Below are 17,909 nucleotides of genomic sequence, written 5' to 3' on the forward strand. Positions count from 1 at the left end.
CTCATCTCCCTTTCTTGGGGAGCTGGGAGAGAGGTATTCTTCCCGGGCAGATGAAGAAGGACAGGGGAGAAGCCACAGAGGCGGAGGAGACACGTGTTCCCCGAGGAAGCTGCAAGCAACCCAGAGAGCTGAGGACAGCAGGGGAAGATGTGAAAGGGGCACCAGGGAAAAAGACCGGATCTCCCAAAAGCCTAGCAGTAGGTGTGCAGCAGAGCAGGTGATTGCATCTGGGGAGGGGAGGACTGCACTGTGAACTGACTGGGAGCAGCTCCTGCCCATGAGTGAGGTCCCAGAGCCCGGTAAATGCTCAGAAAGCCATCAGTGGAGGGAGACTCAGGGGCTGCTGCTTGGGGAGGGAGAAACCCAAAGAGTTCAGGTACTGAAAGTTGCCCCAGGCCTATCAAGCACTCATCTCGCTAACTTTAATAATGCACCCCATTCTACCTGCAGTCTGCCTCTGGCACACCTTCCAGTTTTCCCTAAGCTGTAACACATGCAGGGCTCCCTGTCTGCAGGATCAGCATTGTGTGTACTCAGGGAGTGAGGATCTCGGGGATTGAGGAACCCTCACAATTTACGGAGGTGGGAAGGCAGGGAAATGGACTGTTCTTTCAGTACCTGAACTCTTTGGATGCCTCAGGAGAAGCTAGGGACACACGTTGCAGCTGACTGCAGGATGCCCGGATTAGCGCTGCCCTGTGCTGCATACGTCACTTGGCATTCTGTCACAAGCCTATGCTTTGTGCAGGACTGAAACGCCCTCTTTTCATGGGGTGCTATTTTGCTCTGCTGTAGAACCAATAAACCGAGTTGTGCATTTCTAAGAAAATCCCCTGAAAGCTCCAAAGACGATGGTTTCAATTAGTGCGTGTCCGCCAGGGCGCAGGAATACAACCAGCGTCCCCAGGACGGGGTCGGGGAAGCCAGAGGACGGTCCAACGACGATTTCCCGACACCGACAGCCCCCCGCTGGCGCCCGCAGCTCTCTAGACCCTTTAACAGCGCGTGCCAGGAGCTCGTGGCTGTGGCCCGGGAGCTGCCGGTAGAAATGGATAAAATGACAGATTCGTATGTTGGCGTGTGAGCTCTTGATGGTGATTTCACTGCCTTCGGTGGTCTCTACCAATGGGTCCAGATGCACCTGGGCTCTGTCTGCAGACACTGGTGGGGAGATAAAGAAGAAAAGCCGTCAGAAGTGCTTTTTGCACTGGATGTTGTTTCCCAGAACAAAGGGCACAGAAGCAGTCAGGACCATACGGAGAAGAACTTTAAGAGGACGTCAAGGTGTGCAGTAGTGGAAGTGTCCATTAGCATTTGCTGGAGAGATGAGTACCGGAAAGAGCGGTGGATTGGTGGAGTCATTGAAGAATGGAAAGCTGCGGGATTAAGCAAAGAGAGGAAGAAAAGAAGGAAAGGAGAAGGACGGACTGCAGGAGTTCTCTGAAGGACAGAGAGTAAAGCAAGGAAACAGGAACGGCTAGGCAAAGAAAAGAGTGATGAGTGTTGAGAGGGAATGCTTTATGGAGAAGAGAGAGGGACGGACGGCCGGATATTTCGGGGGCAGAGTTCTGTGAAGAACGTGCCTGGCAGGAGGGCAATCTCGAGGGACCTGCGCGGCCGTCCCAGTCGTTGCCCCGGCCCTCGCTGTCCCTGGCCGCCAGCAGTGCGCACCGAGCAGAACCGCGGACAGCGCCGCCAGCCCCGCTCCCCGCCAGCGCCGCAGCCGCCGATCCGCCGCCCGGCGTCTCGCTGCCCCCGCCAGCCCCGACTCCCTACTCCGGGTGGGCCGCCTCCTCTCCGCCTCCTCTCCCTCCTCTGCCTTCTCCTCCCTCCCTTCACTGCAGAGGATTCGGGGTCTGGGTGTCGTGGGCTCTGGCACCAGTGCTACGACGAGGCAGCGCAAGGGCGAAGCACCTTCCCCAGAGACAGCTCGGACGTGGCGTGGCATTGCATCTCCCACCTGCTTTGGACTTCATGGAGAAGTAGTCTCCGTAACTGGGCTCTGCCATGTCCCTCCTCCTGCTCCTCTTGCTCAGAGCACCAGGGAACAGCCTGTCACACCTGAACTGGATGTGCTGGAATCAGCACATCTGCAGCGGGTTGAGGGCCACTCAAAGGCACAGCCAAAAATTTCATTCTCTTTCCCATCGCTGTCACCTCCGTAGGAGGACATGAAGGACCACGAGGGCAGGGTGTGATCTATTACCATGTGCACGGGAAAACCCAGGTCAACTCCCCAGGGCACGCATCCCAGACCTGCCAACCACTCTAGGCTGGCACTCACAGCGGAACCACTACTTCCAGCACTGGTTTCTCACCCAGACCACAGAGGTTCTTTAGCCTTCCCTGGAGAGACACAGAAGGACTAAACAGGGTGTCTCTGTTTGCATTGCACAGACAAGTCTTGAGCACACACCTGGTGTTGGTGTGGGGAGATGACCCTGAGCAAGTACAAACGCCATCAGCCTCCTGGGGGAGCCTTGAAGTTATGTGGGGCAAAGAGTGTCTCGGTGTCACATTGCATTTATGGTACTAAAGCCTGGCAAAGCCCCTGGATGCAGCTCTGGGATGTGCTTCTGTGGACAGAGCTCCCCGTGTTCATCTCTCAGGCCGTGGGGCATCTCAGATAGTGGTAGAGCAGGTGGCACCCCACAAGGGTTGAGGTGCATCCAGGCTCCGGGCGTGGCAGCAGGAGCCCCAGGAGATACTGTCCCTGCTGCCGTGAACTCTCTGTGTCTGTGTGCAAGGGAAGAAGTCGTGTGTCTGAAAACCCTTGCGTGAATGAGCGGTGAGCCCCTGTCAGGGCACCACTGACTCTTGGTCAGCTGGCCATCCACCACGACCCCAGCACTGTTACGTAGCATGTCATTCCCAGTCTGTCCGTACATCCGGGATTGCCCCATCCCAGGGACAGAATCCGGCACTTCCCCTTGTTGAACTTCCTCTGGTTGAGGATTGCCCAAACCCCTGATTTGAGGTCTCTCTGCAGGGCCTCCCTCTTCCATGAGGCCCTAGAGTGTCACAATGGTCCCTTGATTTCATGGGAATCTGCAGTGTTCAGTGTTCCATGTGTTACATGAGGCCCCATATTGTCACAATGGCACTGAAATGAGAGAGGATCTCCTTTCTAAACGACTTCGTAAATCAGAAGTTTTTTCTTAGATAAAAATCCTAATCAACAAAGGGATTTGCTTTCTTGGCATGGTAGTGGTCTTTTCTTTTAAGACTACAATTAGTTTTAGGAGAGAGAATGTAGATGAGACATGAAAACTAATAGAGAGTGTATCGTCTGCCCATCTTCAAGAAATTAGCTTACATGCCTCAGGAAACTTGTTTCATTGTTCTGTTAAGAAGAAAGTCAATTCTACATTGTTTAAGCAAATGGGAAGTTCTAAGACACATGTCTTAGTTGGTCCTAGAACACTGAGTTTAGGGCTTAGAGGTCGGATAGATCAATCAGAGATGCTACGAGGCCTGCTAAGCTAAAGACCACTCTGCGAAAATGACTGCCCCTCCCAGAAGAAATGGACGCTAGATGGCAGTCTTGCTCCACGAATACAATCCCAGATGCTATTTGACCCCAAAATCGTAAGTATGGACTGCTTGTGAAGGGGGGGTCTTTCAAGTATCACTGTATTTATATTCCGAAATTTATACTGATTCTTTGGTTCATGCATTGCAGAGTACTCCCATGAATCCCCAGCTGAACTATTAAAGAAATGTTCGATCCAATGCTTTCTGGTCATTGGGTTTAATTCTTTTGTTTTATCCCTTTGATTCCATGAAGTTCCAAAGATATCCCAGGGTTTGTTTGATTCCATGAGGTCCCGCAAGTCCCAATGACCTCCCTTAATTCCCTGGTTTTCTGTAGTTTCCCAGGGAACATTTGCTTCCATGATGCAGGGCAGTGTCACGCCGGTCGCTCGATTCCATGAGTTCCCCCAGTGTCCCAGCAGTCCTTTGGTTGCATGAGACCCTGCAATGTTGCAGTGGGTTGACCTTGTCTGGATACCAGGTGTCCACCAAGCCGCTCTATCGCTACCCTTCCCAACCAGACAGGAGAGACAGAAAAAGATGGAAAATTACTTCTACCTTGAGATCAGGCACTTTACTAAAGCAAAAGCCAAAGTTTGTGCATGCATAAGTGAAGAGGAAAATAAAGAGATTTATTGTCTACTTCCCGTCAGCAACCATGCCTGACCACTTCACGGGAAGCAGGGCTTCACCACACAGGGAGGCCGCTCAGAAGGCAAGTGTTGTAAAAAATGGATTTCCCCCCTTTCCTGTTCCTTTCCTGAGTTTTTGTAGCTGAGCTGACGCCATATATTCTGCAATGTCCCTTTGGTCCATTTGGCTCAACTGGCCTCTCTGTCTCCCCTCCCATGATCTTGCCCCCGATTCAAGGGAGGAAGCTGACAATGTGGATGCTGGGCCAGCCCTGCTCAGCAGTTGCCAAAGCACTGGTGTGATTAACCCCTTTGTAGCTCCCAATGCGAAGCACAGCACTGTGACGGCTGCAGTGAGAAAATGAACTGCAGCTCAGACAGACCCAAGACACGTGGGATTCTGAAATGTCTCAGGGTTCCTTTGGTTCCACGATGCCCCCCGTGTCACCGTGACACAGCTGTCAGACCTGGCAGTAGAAAAATAAATCAAAAAATTCAGAAGAAATCATCTTAAAGTCATGCTAAGCTTGTCTTCTACAGTCCAGAATCTACACATATGTGTGACTGCAGATACTTGGGATGAGGGTAGATGCTCACAGGAATTCATGGGTTTTGGTCTAGGAAATCTGTCCCCAATGTTTTCACTGCCTTTTCCTCCTCGGACAGTTCCTGATGCCCGGAGGAAGCTCATGTCCAACAGCAGCTCCATCCCCCACTTCCTCCTCCTGGCATGCGAGGCCTGCAGCTCTTGCACTTCTGCTTCTTCCTGGGCATCTCCCTGGATGCCCTCCTGGGCAAAGGCCTCATCCTCAGCGATGTAGCCTGCCACCACCACCCGCACACCCCTAGGGACTTCTTCCTGCTCCACCTCTCCCTCACGCACCTGGGCTGCATTTGCACCACTGTCCCCAAAGCCATGGCCAATTCCCTCTGGAACACCAGGGGCATCTCCTACTCAGGATGAGCTGCACAGGTGTTTTTTGCTTTTCTTCTTGATCACAGCGGAGGTTGCCCTTCTCACCATCATGTTCTAGGACCACTACGTGGCCATCTGCAAAGCCCTGCACTACAGGACCCTCCTGGGCAGCAGAGCTTGTGCCCATGTGGCAGCAGTTGCCTGGGGGCAGTGTTCATCTGAAGTGTAACAGTGGGCAGGGTGGGAGCACTACAGGGCAGAGGTGGCTCCAGGCTCTGGGAGTGGCAGCAGGAGCCCAGGGAGACACTGCCCCTGCTGCAATGAACTGCCTGTGTGTGTGCGAGGAAAGGACTCGTGTCTCTGAACACCCCAGTGGGTGTGAGCAGTGCATCAGTCCAGCTCAGGTGTGGACACCTCTCAGAGCCCTGACACATTTCTGGATGTGACTCCAGGAAAACCCCCACTGTGCCAGGGAGTTATCAGATCCTTTGCTGTCACCCTCCTGGTGTGCTGTGTAATGATGAAACTAGAAAAGGTGATCATCTTATCCTGTTAATTTTCTAAGGGGAGAAATGTCACTGCTGGAAAGAAGTGTCACTGAAGAGGTGAGAAGAGGGAACATCATTGTTTCCTTCAGCCTGTTCCACAGCAGGTTCCCCTGGAGCCCCAGGGACACCTGCGGGGAACCCAGAGGGGCAGAGAAAGGGCTGCCTTTGGCTCTTGCTCTGCTGTTCAGCTGGGCCGGGCTCCTGGCACACAGGGAGCTCCTGGCAAGCGGGCAGCACTGCAGAGAGACAGCTCTGCCCAGGAGCAGCTCCTCTGCACAGCCCAGCAGGGTCGAGGGCACTGCCTGTAGCCACGAGAGAAGAGAAGCAAGGCAGAGGGAGGTTAAAGGCAGCAGAAAGATGGGAGGTGTTCAGCTGAGACTTCCCTTGGGGACACGACTTCACACTGCTCTGCAGAGTGAGTCTACAGGTGCAGGGCAATGTCGCTTGTGTTCCTGGAGGAATCTCCTAAAGCTACCACATCCCACAGCCTTGCGCATCTGTCAGGACTCTCCCAGTTTCTCTGTTGCACAGGAGGAGGATGTTCTCCAGGGCAGACCTTCCCTGCAGCACCGTCAGAGGGACAGCGCAGGTGGGCTCCTTCTCCCAGGGATGGCTGCGGGCTGGGAAGGTGGGGGTGCAGCCAGGGGTGCCCGGGGCTGTCCTGCAGAGCAGGGTCCCTGTGCTCCGGGGTTCTTCGTGTCAGGGCAGGGACCCTGCTGCCTGCCGGGGTCAGGTCTCATCCTGCCTGGGGAGTTGCCCACACCTCTGCAGCGAGAAGCTGTCGGTGGGTGGCGAGAACCCCAGCAGGAGCCAGGCGGGGTCTTCCTGCCGTTGGATGAGTGCTGTGGGAGGTCAGGGCTGCTCCCAGGTCCAGATCACACCAGCACATTTCCAAGAGCACTGTCAAATGGGAAGGACAAAGAACAATTATTAGGAAGGAAAGGAGTTTTTCTGAGTCAGTGTTTTCAGTTTCCTGCTCCTGAGGAATCTGGGGGTTGAGAAATGGAAAAGGAGCTCTCATGTTGGACAAGTCACTGAGACTCCTGAGCTGTAACTTGGAATGCACAATGCTTCTGCAAGCAACATCCTAAAGTGCTTTCGGCCTCTGCTCTGCTTTTGACGGAAGCAGCATCACTTCTGCTGGACCCATCTGTTTTTTCTTGATCTGCCCTTTTCCACCTGCAAAAAGAAAAGTTGCCCAGTCAGTGCCCTGCAAACAGGCAGGTTTCTCTTAGGTCAAAGTGAGTGCACAGACATTCGCATGGAGTGCTGACAGGGAAGTCATGAATGGATTTCTGATGTTGAGTCTACAGTTTTGAAATCAGAAAATGTGCTGTTGAAGTCATCGTCAGCCTTTGAGAGGGAAACAGGAGAAAAATCGGATAAACTTCTTGCTAAAAATGAGCTGCTTCAAATTGAGGTTGACCACCTTCAAAGTCTTGATAAAATTTGGAGGATTCTGAAACACTCAGCTCACCAATTACCCCCATCAGTGCTAGACAATGCCCACAGTGTAAAGGCATAAAGCCCTCCCAGCCCCTCCAGGAGCCCTCAAATCCCATCCCGGTCCCACAGGACACTCCCAACTTCCCCTCAAACCCTCCCAGGCCCCCAGACTGCCTTCCAGACCCACAAAAACCCACAAGATGCCCCCAAACCCCTCCCAGTCACCTCCAGCCCTCCCAGGACCCCTCAAACCCTCTCCTAGTTGCCCCCTTCCCCTCGAGGACGCACCCAAACTCTCTCCCAGTCCCTTCCCAGACCCCTGACGATTCCCCAAACCCCTCACAGTCACCCCACTCTCCCCAACTTCCTTCCCAACCCCCCAAGCTCCCCAAACCCCCTCACAGTGGCCCCACTTTCCCCAACTTCCTTCCCAACCCCCCAATCTCCCCAAACCCCCTCACAGTGGCCCCACTTTCCCCAACCTCCCTCCCAACCCCCCAAGTTCCCCCAAACCCCTTCCCACTTACCTCCACGACCCCCAACCCCTTCTCAGCCTCCCCAGTCCTTCCCAAACCCCCTCCCAGTTGCCGGTCCGTCCCCAGGCTCCGCTGAGGAGGTGCCCCAGGCTCGGCTGAGGAGGTGCCCCAGGCTGACGGGCCCGCCCTGCCAGGGGGCGGTTCCAGCAGCACGTCGGGAGCCACCCCCTGCCCCGAAAGCTCCCGCCCGCCTTGGAGCCACCTCAGCTGCCCCTGCAGGGGAGAAACCAGCCCGGAGCAGAGCAGGGGATGGGGCCGGGCTGGGGCTTCCATGGCCGGGGGCACTGGGAGAGAGGGGAGACACTGGGATGGGCTGAGAGGGCACTGGGAGAGAGAGGGGAAAGATTTTTACCCTTTTCCTGGGCACTGGAACACCCTCTGCACCCCCGTTCCCGGCCATGCCGGCTCTCCTTCCCCCCAAGCCATGAACCGGTTTTGGGGCTCCCTCGTGGGTCGCAGCCAATAGAACGGCTCTGCTGGAATGACGTCACTGGCAAATTCTGCTCGGCCCCTCTCCTCGTGCCGGTGAGTCATCCAACAGAACGTCGATACTTCCACGGGGGCTGCCGGGAGCGGGCGGTGGGGGGGGAGGATGGGGGTTGAACCCGATCGGTCCCGATCGATCCCGGCCCCAGGGTCTCCCCCCGCCGCGATGTTTTCCATGTGCGGCCCCAACGAGGCCATGGTGGTGTCGGGTGAGTTCAGGGGGTCCGGGGGCTCCTGGTGACCCCTCTGAATCTCCCCCAAGACTCTCGGGAACTGCCCAGATCCCCCCCAAGACTCCTGGGGACCCTCCGAAAGCCCCCGTCCTGGGGGCCGCCCCTCCGCCTCTCCCCCTCCCCCCCCAAATCTCCTGTGCATCCCCTTATCCCTTGAAAATCTTCTGGCACCACCTCAGACCCCCAAACTCCCTCCTGGGGACCCCCAAACCCTCTTCAGGACTCCTGGGCCCCTCCCGACCCCCTCCTAGAATCTTTTGGGTCTCCCCAACCCTTTATGAGGGATTCCTCTGTCCATTTTTCCCCCCCAGACTGCTGGGGGTCAACCCCCCCCAGAAACTACTGGGAACCCCTCAGTGTCCCACCATGAGATTCCTGGGTCCCTCTCCTCCCAACCCCCTGTGGGTGCCCCCATCCTTTCCCCCCCTCGAAAATACTCTTGGGGGTCCCCCAATGTCCCCCCCAGCCCCCATCCTGCCGGGGATGGATTTGGGGGCATCTCCTTCCCCTTCCCTCTGGCCCGAAGGCCAATGCCCTCCCTGTCCTTCTTCCTTCGCCCCCAGGCAGAAAAGAGAAGAGAAACAACCAGTTGGCCCTGGCAGGTTTGGGGGTGTGCAGGTTGTGGTTGAGTGGTTGAGAAGGGAGAGGAGGGGACTGGTGTTTGGGCAGAGTCCAGCAGGTGATGTCTTTTGTGTCTGGCAAGGCAAGGCAAGGCAAAGAGGAGCTTCTGTGCTGATGCTGTCACTTGTTTTTTGTGTCTGTTGGAACTGGAGCAAGGATGTTTGTCCGGGAAAAGTGCTGCCCTACTCCACGTGGCCCCTTCCCCCCTTCCCCCACATGTTCTTTCTATTTTACCAGTAGTCCTTGGTCGGCTCCACGACCATGCAGCTGTCAGTGTTCACGACATACCCCTCAGCCCCTTCTCTTGTGGGCTCCTACACTTGCCAACCCTAAGCTGCTCCAAAGTTCTCTTGCTGTCAGTTCATAAAGAGGTCTTGTCAAGTGTTACTGATTTAGAAACTAAACCCTGACATCTTTGTCTTTGCAAAAGATGTGTGTGAAAGGGCAGTGCTGGTGCAAAGCAGTGTTTTGAGCTTCACATTGGGTGATTGGCAGCTTCCTCTGCATCACCCACGCACAATGGGTTTCTTTGAAAAGTACTTTTCACTTCAAATGTGACACTAGATTAGCCTGTAGGACATCCTGTCCCCAACTGGATAACTGTAAATATTAATAATAAAAAAGTGAGCCCCTCCATTATTCAAGAACAGCTTGTATCTCTGTACTAAAAGCATCCAAGGGTCATGTACCCTAGTTTTCTATCTGACAAGGGTTTGGAGGGGCTGCTTTGTGCAGGGAACCCTTGGGGGCCCCTTGCAGATGCGTGGGGTGCACTCTGGGGGTGTGGGGCTTTATTTCTTTGGTTGCCAGGGGCCACTGTGAGTCAGTGAGCTGGCGTGGGGACAATGGGCAGGGCTGGCTGGGACAGGCTGTGGCACCTGTGACATAAAAGGGAAGTGTCCCCGTGGGGCAGCTCTGCAGGGCCCATCAGGGGATGCTGCCCAGTGCAGCCTGTGCTGTGGGGCTTGAAGGAGAAAAGAGCTTTGTTCAAGTGAGAAGTGAAATAGTGTGTTGGCTGTGGGAACGGGAAGGGAAGAGGAACGGGGAATGGGAAGGGAAAAAGGAATGGAAAGGCATCTGCTGATGCTGTCATTTGTTTGTTATGTCTGTGTGTAGCAGGGAGATTGCCAAAACTGAAACCAGTACACAGTTGAAAGCTGAACAAAACAACATTTATTCCAAAGAAAGTAGCAAACAAAATGAGAAACCGAGAGACAGAAAAGAGAAAGGAAACAAGCCCCCAAGATAACCCCCCATTCACTCAAGTGTTACTTACCAGGTTGTCTTACCGACCCCAGAATGCTTAGAATTCCCCAGAGCAGAAGCTGCATCCTCATTATCCTCAATGAGCCAATTTTCATTAATGTGAGGAAAGCTGGGAGACTGTAGAAAACATCAGTTGAACTTCAAAGTCTCCTGGTTTCTGTCTCTCCTCAGAATCAGGGTTCTCTGTGTTTTCCCAAGTCTCAATGCCAGGGTAAGACACTGTTTTATGAAGTTGCCTGACCAAAGCAGGAGCCTGTTTTTTTAGCAACAGTTTTCTCTCTGCACTCTGGTGCAACAAGACTTTGAAGGTGGTCAACCTCAATTTGTAGCAGCTCATTTTTAGCAACAAGTTTATCCAATTTTTCTCCTGTTTCCCTCTCAAAGGCTAACGATGACTTCAACAGCACATTTTCTGATTTCAAAACAGTAGACTCAACATCAGAAATCCATTCAGAAGCAGGAGAATTTTTAGCTTCTTATTGTGCACAAGACAAACAGGCTTATATAACACTACATGAATTGTACCTTTACCATTTCCTTCCTTACATTGCTGCTTAGCCTGACATTGTTCCATGCATAGCACAAATTTCTCCTTAACTTTCTGAAACCTTTGAACCAAGTCTTTCCAAGCCTGGGAAAGCAGAGATTTGTATTTTTGCAGCAGATTATCCTTGACAACCCTGCTTCGCTGCAGCAATTTAATGCCACCCGAAAGGAGGGAGTTTAGATTTTTGCCTGTCAGTGCCCCCCGGAAAGTCGAGACCCTTGTGTCCAACCAGTCCGTGGCATCTTGTAATGAGATCCTTCACGTAAAGATTCACAAGATCAGAGTGCTTTGAGTGCCCTTGTCAGGGGGATCTCAGCCAACAACATGAAGGCCCCTCAGCAGACCCTGCTGAAGTGTTTCCCGCTGCTGGCAACTGAAAGAACTCACTCTAACAGTTCAGGGAATAACACTCTTTATTAATACAAATTGTGACAGGTTAGTAAGGTTTATCATCAGTGGTGATAAGGTCTGGCTGCAAAAATATGTTTTAAAGCAATCTTCTGACATCTATGAAGCAAGCACAAGCTCTGGTCCTAAAAGCAATAGTTAACATGCCTTGCCAGTGCCCTTGGCCATCTCCAGCACAACTTGTCCTGTGCTGTCCCACAGCTGCTTCTGTTTCCCTGCAGGCTGCAGACACCCATCTGGCTTCCCCCCCGGCTCTCACCCCTGCCATTTGCAACACTTCCCTGACCGCTGCCCACCCTCACACTCTGTTTCTCCAAATACACACATGGAGTGATCTCCTCCTCCTTCTGCATGCTTCTCCTCCCACAGCAATGCCCTTGCAGGGACATTTCTTTCTCCTCGTCCCCTCTCTCCACCTTTCCAACTGCAGTGTGGGGCAGTGTCTCTGTCTCGGGCAGTTTCCTTCCTCCTAGGAAAGGTCCAGCAGGTGGGACACAGCCTTTCCAGCAGCATGCCAAGCCCTCAGCCTTCCTGGGGCCTTTCCCCTGCCCTGACAGCAGCAGCTTCCATGTGCTGTCCCCAGGCTGCTCCTTTCAGCTGCTGGCACAGACAGGGCCCAGCTGTGCCAGCTGCTGTCCCATCCTGCGCTCAGCACGAGGGACGGGGCAGCCCAAAGAGAAGCCCCATTGCTGGAGTGAGCCCAGGCCCTCAGTTAGAGGGGATCTCCCAGTCCCTGTGACAGCCTGTTGGTCACAGCCTTGTGCTGGGCTGTCAGAGACCCTGCTCTGCCCCTTTCTGAGATGCCCCACGGTCTGAGGGACAGACACAGGGAGCTGTGTTCACAGAAGCACGTCCCAGGGTTGCATTCCGGTGGTTTCCAAGGGGATGTGACTCTCAAAATGAAAGTGATCTCAAGACACTGTCCTTCCTGGCCTCTCTAAAAGTAACTGATGGCATTTGTGTTCACTCTGATTCCTCTCTCCACACACACACACACACACACACACACACACACGCAGTGTGAATGCTTAACTCTCTTCTTTACAGTGCAAATATGCTCATTTGATGTTCCTCCATGGGGGACAAACAATCCTTATGAGGTGGAGAGATAGACCAGTGCTGGGAACAGTGATTGCAAGGGACTGGTCTGTGATGAGTGCACTGGGGCCCCTTGAGCAGGGGGCCCAGAAAATAGGGTCACAGACCAGACTATTTTGGTCACTGTTGGTCCTTCAAGAAAAAGGCAATCGATTGGCAGATCGAGAGGCAAAAAAGGCAGCAGAAAACGGCCAGGTAGAACTTGCCTCCCTAGTTCCTGATGGCAAAATCATAGAGGTAAGCCCTAATGTATCATATTCAAAGGAGGACTTAAAGTTAATAAAAGATCAACAAGCTCAACGCAAAGGTAACATGTACTACTTAGAAACAGGACAAATAGTGGTACCTGAAAGGGTACTATGGAAAGTTGTACAGGCAGAACATAACAAAACTCATTGGGGGGCAGATGCACTACACAAATACCTAAGGAAACAAATTATAAGATTAAATTTATACACTACAATAATCCAGGTTACTAAACAATGCAAGACTTGCCTTCAAAATAATCCTCACACAACCAATAAAATCGAGATAGGGACAATTGGCAAAGGTAATCTTCCAGGGCAACACTGGCAGATGAGTTGCCTAGGAAAGGAGGTTACAGATACCTGTTGGTTTTGACAGATACTTTCTCAAATTGGCCAGAGGCTTTCCCGACCTGAAGCAATAAGGCTCGAGAAGTTGTCAAGGTACTACTTAATGACATTATCCCCAGGTTTGGAGTACCTGACATCGTCTCCTTGGACAGAGGACCACATTTTGTAGCTAGCACTATACAAAGAATTAGCAGCATTCTGCAAATCAATTGGCAATTACACACTCCATATCGACCACAGGCGAGTGGTCAGGTGGAGAAAATTAATCATTTGATAAAACAGCAATTGGCAAAAATCTGTCAAGAAGTAAACCTACATTGGTACCAAGCTTTACCTCTGGCCTTATTGCAAATAATGGTCAAACCTAAGACTAAAGAAGGGCTAAGCCCTTTTGAAATGTTATATGGAAGACCCTATGGGAATTATTATCAAGGAGAAGATCTCATACTAGTTGGGGAAGGATATGTACGGGAATACCTGATCTCATTAAGTAAACAGTTGTCAAAAATTAACAAACAAGTAATGAGTACTCACTCAAGAGGAATAGACCAACCCTTACATAACATTTCCCCTGGGGAGTGGGTGTATGTTAAAACTTTTTCAGGCCAACCACTAGAAGAGAAGTGGAAAGGACCATACCAGGTGCTTCTGACAACCTACACAGCAATCAAAATTAAAGAACAGCCCACCTAGATTCATTATTCATGAGTGAAGAAGGCACCTTGAGAAACATGGATGTCAGAACCTGTAGGACCAACCACCCTCAAGTTTACTCGACACTAGCGGCTGGAACTCTGATAAGTATAATAACTCTGGCTCAAGCCATTACCTTAGACTGGCCATGGTCTAGGGCTTATATTGGCTATTCTGGTATGTCTGGAAAAAACATTTCTAATTTAAACCTGGCCACTGTGGTCATGCACAAAAATAGACCATATTTTGATTGGGAAAAAAGAAATGGGCTTAGTACCTTAACTGGAATAAGTGGGAAAACACAGATAGGATGTAGAGGAATTAACAAACCTGACAATGAGAAACAAATATCCCAAACACAAATCACTGTAAGAGAATCCGTAAAAGGAAACCTGATTGGTAAGTCCGTCTGTATGTCTGATCAATGCTGGCACAACTTTACCATAGATACACCAGTTTTTGTAATATGTCTTTGGGCTACTCTGAAAGGAGACAAAGCACTATCAAAAAAATTTACACCACAACAACAGCAACAACACAGACTCCTGCTCCTTCATTACATACACCCTCAGAATGTACAAAAAGAAATCATAATCTTTCCCTTGTAGGACCTTATGTAATTAGACAATCTAATGAGCAGAAGTTACTCTTGGACCCTACATATTCTCTGAAAAAGGTCCAAGTAAAAATACAATCAAATATATCCTCTATAAAAGAGGATTGCCAACCCTTCATTCTCCAAAGTCTTAAAAGATGGAGTACTTAGTTAAAAACTAGATCCCATCATGAAAGAGCCCAGAGAGATCTAATGGGATGGTTTGGATCAGGGCTAGGAGTATTAAATTCAATAGATCAGGAAATGTTAATTAATAAACTCAGCACTGTAACCTCTGATTTGGGAAAACTGGAGGTACCACTAAGATCATCATTAATGACTATAGCTGAAACACAATCTCTTACTACAGATTTGATGATCTTGTTAACTGAACACACATCTAAAGGTTTTCAGGTTGTGACTAATGTCTTTGGAAAATTACAAAAAAATGTTTCAGTAGCAATACAGTGTATCCAAACTCAGCAATGGATACAATCTGTACCTGCAGGAATTATAAGAGAAGGAACATCAGGAATTTTACCTCAAGAGATAAGAGAGATCATATCCAGACAAGACACCACAAGCAAATTTGAAAAAGAACATCAGGCATGGTGGCAGTTAGTGAACTTCACGTATAACACAGAGCAGGAGCAGATAGAGGCATATGTTCTTACCATCCGTGAGGCAAAAGAACAGACCATATTTCCTGTCTTAGCATTAGGAGCAATACACTGGGACATTGTAGTTAGACCTATAGGGCATAATGTCTGGGCAAGTTATGACAAGGACATGGGGAGGTGGCAAACTGTCAACACGAAGGCCTGTATACCTAGAGAACAACTAGGATATCTGTGTGAAAATGCTGTAATAGAGAAGGAGGATTTATGGTTAGATACAGAAGACAGTGTGTGTACATTTGAAATGTTCCCAAATACACAGACACAGTCCCAAGTGTATTATGTGGGTAAGGGATGTGCCTGCATCAGGACACCTTGCACAAGTATAACAATTGATAATTGTAAAGAGTTAACTAATGGTACTAACTTCTGTGTTTGCAACTTTACTAAAATAATAAGATGTGACTTTAGATACACTGCTCCTGTGACCACCATACAATTGATCTCAGATAAACATATGTTATATCACGAGGTGCCTAAACTACAAATAGGCATGGACATTAATATCCTCCAGAAAATGCTCTATCATCCCGATATTGAACAAATGATGGAAAAGGTAAATGCTACTTCACATCGCATGCTGTGGCAACTGAAACATGACACAGGGGAGATAAAAAAACCTCGTTACAAAAGTGACAAAGACTGGAGAACATCATTGGTGGAGCATATTTCTGAGATTAACCAATAGACATTCACCCACGGCAGCTCAGCTATGTAACTTCCTGATTCATCTGATCTCGGTTTTGATGCTGGCAGCTCTCCTCCTTACAATCGTCAATCTATGGATGTAGTGGAAAATAAAGACTATAGCACAACAAGTACATGTGCCCTGGACTGTACAAAAAGTGATGCAAAAGAATTTGCATTAGTTAAAAGAAAAGGGGGGAATTGAAATAGAAAATAAAATAAAATTTAGCTAAGTTAATTTAGATATGTAAGCATGACTTTGCAAAATGTAAAACTGCTTAAAAAGTTTCTGCCCAAACTCTGGACAATTAAGATAAAAATAGCTTAGGGAACAGGGAAAGCTTTTTAGCACGTAGAGAGGGGTGGGGAACCTGAAACTGTTTTAAATGATAAAACTTTATGTAACTACTCTATAATGGGAAGAATAGGAGGTAAAACTAAGTGTCTATTTAGATAAGGCAGACTGCAAAAAGAGCGTGTGTATAGATAATTTTAAACTTGCTATTTTCAAACTGTATAAAAAGCTATGGTATTCCTTTGCTCAGTGGAGCGCACTGGGGAGAACATCTGCCCCTTTCACATTCCCCGGCCGTAATAAAAGTGGTTTTCAGATTGTTCAAAAGTTTCTTTGAATCACCCCACCCATTTACCTCTTACCGGTTTCACGCCCTCTTGAACTCTCTCTTCAAAGTTCTTTTCAACTTTCCCTTACGGTACTTGTTGGCTATCGGTCTCGTGCCCGTATTTAGCCTTAGATGGAGTTTACCACCCGCTTTGGGCTGCATTCCTAAACAACCCGACTCCGAGAAGCCCCGGGCCCGGCGCGCCGGGGAGCCGCTACCGGCCTCACACCGTCCGCGGGCTGCGGCCTCGACTTGGGTCCCCGAGAGCGCCGCCGGGAAGGGGGGCTTCTGTACGCCACATGTCCCGCGCCCCACCGCGGGGCGGGGATTCGGCGCTGGGCTCTTCCCTCTTCACTCGCCGTTACTGAGGGAATCCTCGTTAGTTTCTCTTCCTCCGCTGACTAATATGCTTAAATTCAGTGGGTCGCCACGTCTGATCTGAGGTCGCAAGCCCAAAGGCGCCCCGGCCGTCGGGCGCACGCTCGACCGCTACACCGCCGCCGCGCTCGCGGGGCTAAACCCCCACTGCCCTTCTCCCGCCGAGCCGCGCGCCCCGACCGACCGACGGACGGACGGACGGACGGAGGCGAGCTCGGGGAGGGAGGGAGGCGCGGGGGGGAAAAGGCACCCGCCGGCCGGCCGGCGACAGAGCCCCAGCCCGGAGACGAGACCCTAAAGGAGTCGCCGGAGACGGCCCGCCGCGGAACCGCCGGGGACAGAAAGAAGCGGCGCTCTTAGGGCGCGGCGAACGAGGGGGGGGAAAGGAGGAGGGGGTGACCCCCGGCGCTCGCGCCTCGCGCGCGCGCGGCAGCACGGCACGGTATCCGCGCGGTACCCACCCGCAGACAGCCGCCCTCGCTACCCTGCCCTTTTTGTCGCGCGGCCTCTCTCTCCCCGACCGCCGCACCGGGACCCGACGTCGCCGCCGACGCTGAGCCCGGCGGCCCGCGCCGGGACGAGCTCCGCCCCAGCGGCTCGCTCCGAGAGCGGGGAGCTACGGAGCGCTCCCCGAGTCTGCATTTAGGGGTACGAAGGCCCCCCCCGCCCGGCCGGGCCTGCGAGGCGCCCCAGCCGCGCCGCCGGGGACGCCCCCGGGCGGCGATTGATCGTCAAGCGACGCTCAGACAGGCGTAGCCCCGGGAGGAACCCGGGGCCGCAAGTGCGTTCGAAGGATCAATGTGTCCTGCAATTCACATTAATTCTCGCAGCTAGCTGCGTTCTTCATCGACGCACAAGCCGAGTGATCCACCGCTAAGAGTTGTCTGACTTTCGGCACCGCCCCGCACGCGCGGAGGGGCCGGGACCGCTCGCGTCGAGCGGCCCCTCGTCCGGCGAGAACGTCGCATCTCACTTGACCGCACGAGCACGCACAGGAGCGAAGGAGAGGCGGGGAGGAACCCCGCCGGGCTCCCAAGGACGGCCAAGGCGGGGAGCCCGCGATCGCGGCCGAATCCCCCCCTCCGGTGATCACCGGCGCCGCGGGGTAGAAACGCGCCTCGCGCCGCCTTCGGAGGCGGCCCAGGCGCCCGGCCTCCGCGCGGAGAGCGGTAGCGCGCGCGCCAGACCACACGCCGCCCGTCTCCCGCCCCGCCTCCTAGCCGGGATGACGCGCCCGCGGGGCGGGGTGCGGCCCTCGGTCCGCACTCGCCACTCCTCTCTTCTCTGCACCCGCCCGACACACCCTCGGGGCCGCGGGCAACGCCAACGCCGCCGCCTCACCGGCGGACCGCCGCGCCGCCGGGCCGAGCTCGGCAGACGGCTCCACCG

General features: G+C 52.3%; 1 non-coding gene across 1 annotated transcript; it reads right to left on the reverse strand.

Annotated features, from left to right (window-relative positions):
• Positions 1-17,256: 17,256 nt before the first annotated feature.
• Positions 17,257-17,402, reverse strand: LOC116779891. Its single transcript, XR_004354239.1, has one exon. It is a non-coding gene; the product is annotated as a 5.8S ribosomal RNA (ribosomal RNA).
• Positions 17,403-17,909: the final 507 nt, after the last annotated feature.

This window comes from Chiroxiphia lanceolata, chromosome 31 (genome assembly GCF_009829145.1).
Source record: "Chiroxiphia lanceolata isolate bChiLan1 chromosome 31, bChiLan1.pri, whole genome shotgun sequence".
Lineage (NCBI taxonomy): Eukaryota > Metazoa > Chordata > Aves > Passeriformes > Pipridae > Chiroxiphia > Chiroxiphia lanceolata.